The sequence below is a fragment of the Natrix helvetica genome (genome assembly GCF_964273705.1).
Source record: "Natrix helvetica genome assembly, contig: HAP1_SCAFFOLD_447, whole genome shotgun sequence".
In the NCBI taxonomy this organism is placed as follows: Eukaryota; Metazoa; Chordata; class Lepidosauria; order Squamata; family Natricidae; genus Natrix; species Natrix helvetica.
In genome coordinates, this window is record NW_028113338.1 from 1 (window position 1) to 6,304 (window position 6,304).

General features: G+C 51.6%; 1 long non-coding RNA gene across 1 annotated transcript; it reads right to left on the reverse strand.

Moving 5' to 3' along the window:
• Positions 1–329: 329 nt before the first annotated feature.
• On the reverse strand, positions 330–4,804 carry LOC309382425. The gene is made up of 4 exons (XR_014173671.1): positions 4,652–4,804; positions 3,841–3,977; positions 2,421–2,547; positions 330–429 (listed from the first exon to the last, which is right to left on the reverse strand). It is a non-coding gene; the product is annotated as an uncharacterized lncRNA (long non-coding RNA).
• Positions 4,805–6,304: the final 1,500 nt, after the last annotated feature.

The window sequence follows — 6,304 nt, forward strand, 5'->3', positions numbered from 1 at the left end:
GGAGAAAGAGGACTGTGAGGTCCTTCGTGCTCTCTGAGCTGGATAATTTTCTTGCAGACGTTTCATGACCCAAATAGGTAACGCTATCAGTGTTAGGAGGGTGTTGTGTTTGCAGAGATTTGGTGGGGGGGAGGGGGAGGAGGAAGAAAGAGAAGAAGAGGAGGAGGAGGTGGATTTTGGAAACTCTGATGCTGTCTGAGCTTGGTGGTTTTCTTCCAGACGTTTCACCACCCAACTAGGGAACATCATCAGTGCTAGGGGGAATGGTCTGCTCGCACCTTTTCCCAGATGCAATTCTCCTTCCCTCCCCCGGCCAGGCGCGAGACTCACCCGGGGGCATAGTAGCCTTTGCTGTACTGCCCCAAATTAGCACCATGGCTGGGCGGTAACGGCAGGGGCAGAGGCGGCTGGACGGCACTGGCGGAGCACCTGGCGGCGGAAAACCAGGGTGGGGGGGGGAAAGACAGAACAGACGTCAGACGGGGGAAGTCACCCCAAGACCATTTGGGGCGGGGGTCTCACTCGAGGTGAAGGGAGCAGACTTGGGAGAGGAAGCAGAGCAGGCCACACCGAAACTGCCCCCCCACTCAAAGCTTCGACAGAAACGCAGGGTAGCCGCTGAAGCTAACCTTCGTTGAGGCTCGCGGGGATTTGGGGAAGGGGGAAAAAGACCCTGCAGATAAACGGGACGAAGCCACTAAGAGAGTTGAGTTTGTTCTCTAGACCTCTGAGCTCAATTGTCCTCTTTTAACAACCCCCCAAATCCCTTGCGGGGTGGAATCCTGAGCAACTGAATGGAGCTGTGTGTTTTACTGGCCAGATGCCCTTCCCTGTCGCCAATGAGGAGTTTTGTTCGGCAGATATATTCTTAGTATGCCGAGAGAGAAAAATATCTGCCTCTACCTAGGATCGAACTAGCAGCCTCCTGATTGTCAGGCGAGAGCTCCACTCTTCTTCTGAGCTCAATAAAGGGGAATATTTGCAGCTCGGGGTCCTTGGTGGTCTCTGAGTTTGGTGATTTTCTTGCCGATGTTTCACGACCCACTAGGCAACATTGTCAGTGCTACAAGGGAGAGGTGTTTGCATATGCAGAACTGATGGTGTTCCCTAGTTGGGTCGTGAAACGTCTGCAAGGAAAACCAAGCTCAGAGACCTCCAAGGACCCCTCTCTTCTTAGCTCGGGGGCACGAAGGCCCACCTTTGTGGGATTGAAGGCAGTCCTCGATTTACGACCACAAATTGAGCCTGGGATTACGGTCACGAGTCCTATAAATCGTCAAGCAATTCATCCCATAAGCAGAAACTTGATTTCATGACATTTTTGCAGCGGGCGTTACGCGAATCGGCTGGGTGATTACGTGAATGAAAAGTCGCAAAGTGAACAATGCAGTCATTAAGCAAACCTCATTTTCCGGAATGGGTGTTTTATTTTGCCTGAAAATAGCAAAAAATATCAGTTTCTGGCAAAAGAAAGTTGCCACTTGTGGTCACAACTGTGAGGTGAAGCAAGTGGCCATTAATCCGGATCGGTTGCCCAGGGTCCAAATTGCGATCAAGTGACAGCCGTCAGAACTTTGAATTTGGGGTCCTAAGTCCTTTGGGGATGGGGGGGGGGGCTCTGTCATAACTTCAAAACCGTTGCTAAGCAACCGGTCGTAAGTCGAGAACCACCGGTGTGCAGAGCCTGTTTACTCTGCAGAGATTTGCACAGGGGGGCAGTCCTTGACGTACAACTACAATTGAGCCTAGTGTTTCCGTTGCTAAGCGAGAAAGCTGCTAAGTGAATTTTGCTCCCTTTTTACCACCATGGGGTGTGATGCTCTAATGGCCATAAGTGTGGGAAAACGGTCATAAGTTCACTGGGATTTTTTTAGTCGCTCTCGAGAGTCACTAAACGAATGGTTGAAAGCCAAGGACTACCTGTACGCGCGAATTTATCCAGAAAACTCAAAAAAGGAAGTAATAAAACCTATTCTATATCAGGAGTCAGCCACTTGCGGCTCTGGAGCCGCAAGTGGCTGTTTCATCCCTGCTGCGGCTCCCTTTGCTGGTCAGCTCCACAATTGATAGGGCTTTCAGTTAGGACAGGAAGAGGAAAAAGGACGCTGTGCTAGGAGGAGACTCTATGGTGGGGGAACCAGACTTCCTGTCGGCTCCAGAACTGAACTAGGGGAGGGGGGCTTCCGGTTTGGACATTTTTGGCTCTTTTGAGTATTTAAGGTTGCCGACCCCTGTCATCTACCAATCAATCTCAAATTTCTCTTGGGGAAACGAGAATTTGGAAGCAAAAAGGAGGGAGGGGACCAGCTAGGCTTGACTGAGAGACCCCAGGAGCTGCTGTTGACCCCGCCCTCCCACCAGGGCTGTCCCACGAACCGGGCCCCCTCCTCCCTCTCGCCACACCCCCCTGCCCAGAATACCTGCCCCCTGGGAGCCATGGGCGAGAATGGCACGAACTCCAGGCCCCGCTGCAACCCAGGTTGCCGAGAGAAAAAGGGTCCCGCCCAGCACGGACCCCTAACTGTTCCAACGTTCGATGCATCCAGTCTGCGGGCGGAAAAGAAGAGTGACGGGGTTAGGGGGAGCAGCAGCGGATGGAGACATTCCCCCCTCGCCCCCCCCCCCAAAAATCCAGGGCCCTTTTTATATTGCGTGATTTAATTTAACTCTTCTCCTAAATACCCACTTTCTACAAACAAAAGTCTTTCCTTTGGCTGAATTTTGTGCTCTGGGAATGGGCAGGGCCTGTTTGGGTGGCAGTTTAAAAGGCAGCAAGGAGGAAACCAGGAGTATGTGAGTTCTAGTCCTTCCTTAGTTTTAAATTACATTTCTTACATTTTTATCCCGCCGTTTTTTTTACTTTATAAGCAACTCTAGGTGTTGGAACGTGCCCAATACTCCTTTCGGGCTTTCCCGACAACAACCCTGTGAGGTGGGCTGGGCTGGGAGAGAGGGACTGGCCCCAAATCAACCAATCGCCTTTCATGCCTAAGGCGGGGACTAGAACTCCCAGCTGCCTGGCAGTTGGCTGAAAGTTACTCAGTCACCTTTGAGGCTCAAGGTGGGGCGAGAACTCCCAGTCGCCTGGTGATTGGCACAAAGTCACCCAATAGGCTTTCTTGTCTAAAGTGGGATTAGAACTCCCAGTCGCCTGGTGATTGGCACGAAGTCACCCAGTCGGCTTTCATGCCTAAAGCGGGACTAGAATTCCCCATCTCCCTGTTTCTAGACTAGTACCTTAAGTCCAGATGGACCAGAAGGCACAAATAATAGCTCATTAATCAATTATATAAAACAGGGGTCTCGAATCTTGGCAACTTTGAGATTTGTAGACTTCAACTCCCAGAATCCTTCAGCTGCTTTAAGACTGGTGGACTTCGACTCCCAGAATCCCTCGGTCGCTTTAATTCTGGTGGACTTCAATTCCCAGAATCCCTCGGTCGCTTTAAGATTTGTAGACTTCAACTCCCAGAATCCTTCAGCCGCTTTAAGATTGGTGGACTTTAACTCCCAGAATCCCTCAGTCGCTTTAAGACTGGTGGACTTCAACTCCCAGAATTCCTAAATCCTTGTAGACTTAGTCCACAAGTCTTAATGTGGCTGAGGAATTCTGGGAGTTGAAGTCTTCAAGTCCCAGAATTTCCTAGCCAACAAAGGGGAATTCTGGGAGTTGAAGTCCACAAGTCTTAGTGTTTCCAAAGATTGGAGACCCCTGATCGAAGACCTCCCTTCTACCCATTTTATGTGCCATTTCGTACTTTTATGTCTCCGTTGGACCCCCCCAAACCCTCCTCTCCCATGCTCCCCTCCCCACCCCCCACCCCCAAGACCATCTCTTACCTTTCTGCCGCTGTGGACGCGTCTTCGTTCCCCACCCTCCACCCCCCCAGATCCGGGCGACAGGCGCCCCCCCCAGCCGCTGATAATTTAGACCTCCTCCGGTCTAAAGCCTCCGGCGGTCACAACCACATATACTGCTGCAAAAAAGAGAGAGAGAGAGAGAGAAACACCGTTTAAATTCGCACCTATGACACTCTGCACCCCCCAAAAGTGCCTTCCGACAACCTCGTGACTCCCTTGTTCTGCCCCCCCCTATCCAGGTAGGAGAAAGTGGGGGGGGGGTTTCTAAGCCACCCACCGATGCCAAGGTTGGAAATCGCCTTTTCCTTCTTTTTAGGGGGAACTTTCGCACCCAGAACAGACCTAAACCAAACGTGCAAAGGTTGCTAGGTTGTGTGAATGCGGTTTTGGAGGGGGAAATTGGGGTTTGTGGGAATGGGGAGAAGCCAGGTTTGGGAAGAGCAGCAATTTCCCCCCCCCCCTTCGAGCCGAGTTCTAGGATGGGCTGCCAAGAGCTTTCCTAAGTTCTGGCTGGGAGCGATGGGAGTTGTAGTCCAACACCTTTTTTTTTTAAGTCTCTAAAACAAAAGGGGAAATGGGGACGGGGTGGGGTGGGGATATAAAATCCAGAGATGCGTGCATTTCCCTCCGGGGAAAATTCCCAGGTTTCATCTTAGCCTCCCCCCACCGCCCCACCAAATAACACGCGGACACGCTTTAGGGAGCATTCACACGACACGCGTCGCTCTGAACCCGCATCTTTTAAAAACCTAGGCTTCCCTTTCCCCCCCTTTTCCCCCTCCAGACCTACTTTCAGCACGTGGAAGGCGACCCCAACGTCCAAGACCGAAGAGGCGGAAGCAGCGGCCTTTTCCGCCGCTTTCGGGGGTCGTTTCCATCCCACATTCCGAGTTCACTCACTTCGCTCCGGGCAGGAGAGGGTTAACCCTCGGCGGCGGTGTTTTTTTTTTTTAACCTCCCGCCCATCAGCGCGGGCCACGCCTCCGGAGGGAGGACACTTTCTGGCCCCCGCGTCCAATGGAACGGCTGGCTTGGAAGGTGGGAAGGCGGGGCCGCCGTTCCGCCCGCCTCCAACATTAACCCCTGACAAGCCGGCTGTTCTTAGCCGAGGTGCCTTGTGCCTCTCTTTCTCCAGCCAAGCAGCCAATCGCGCCCCCTCCTCCCGACGGCCACCAATCAGCGTTCGCCTTGATCTTCCAGAGGGGTCTGAAACCATAGAGATAAATGAGGAGGGGCGGCCGAGATCCGCACTCGCGATCAGCGATTGCTACTGCCTGGCCAGCTGATGGGAGGGGGGGGGAAGAGTCAGGCACTATGAACTAAACACAGTGCTTCTTAAACCGGAAGATGGGCGGACTTCAACTCCCAGAATTCCTCAGCCCGCATGCCTGCCTGGGGAATTCTGGGACTTGAAGTCCGCCCATCTTCCAGCTGCTAAGTTTGGGAAGCATTGGACTCTAGAATTAATGGCGTGCTTTGAACCTGCGTTTAAGGGCAGGGTTTTTATAGGTCGTCCTTGACTTACAACGCTTCGCTTAGCAACTGTTCCAAGTTACAACTGGCTCTGCAAAGCTGCTATGCGGCGGCGGGAGTGGAAAGAGTTCGTTTAGTGACGAACTTACAACAGTTTGTTTAGCAACAAACTTACAAGAATTGCGTTTTGTGACAAACTTGCAAGAGTTCATTTAGTGACCAACTTATAAGAGTTCGTTTAGTGACGAACTTACAGCATTTTGTTTAGGGATGAACTTACAAGAGTTTGTTTATTTACCGAAGTTGCAATGGCACTGGAAAGAATGACAGGACCATTTTTCACACTTAATGACCGGTGTGGGCATCTCTGGGGTCACATAATGAAAATCCAGACACTTAGCAACTGATTCGTATTTATGACGGTTGTAGATTCCCGGGGTTATTGGATTCAAGCCAAGTCAATGGGGAAAAGCCAGATTCGCTTTACAACCGTGTGACTCACTTAAGAACGGCTAGGGATTCACTTAATAAAGAGTGGCACGAAAGGTCGTAAGATGGGGCAGAGCTCAGCAATTGTCTCACTTAGCAAAGGGAATTTGGGGTTCCGTTGTAGGTCGTTGAGGACTAACTGGCAACTTTGGGAGCCCATGGGTTGAACTCTGAATCCCATCATTCCCAGCCACGACATACACCGTGGAATTGCATTAGGGTGGCATGAAGGCCCCCTTCCTTCTATTTTCCTCAAAACAACAGTCCTGTAAGGTTGGTCGGACTGAGACAGAGAGGCTGGCCCAGAATCCCCCAGCTGGCTCTTATGCCAATGGCAGAATTAGAACTCAGAGTCTCCTGGTTTCTACAGGTAGTCCTCGACGTACGACCGCCATTGAGCCCAACGTGTCTGTTGTTAAGTGAAACATTTGTTAAGCGAGGAGCTCAGTCCCGTTTTGTGACTTATCCCACCACTGTTGTT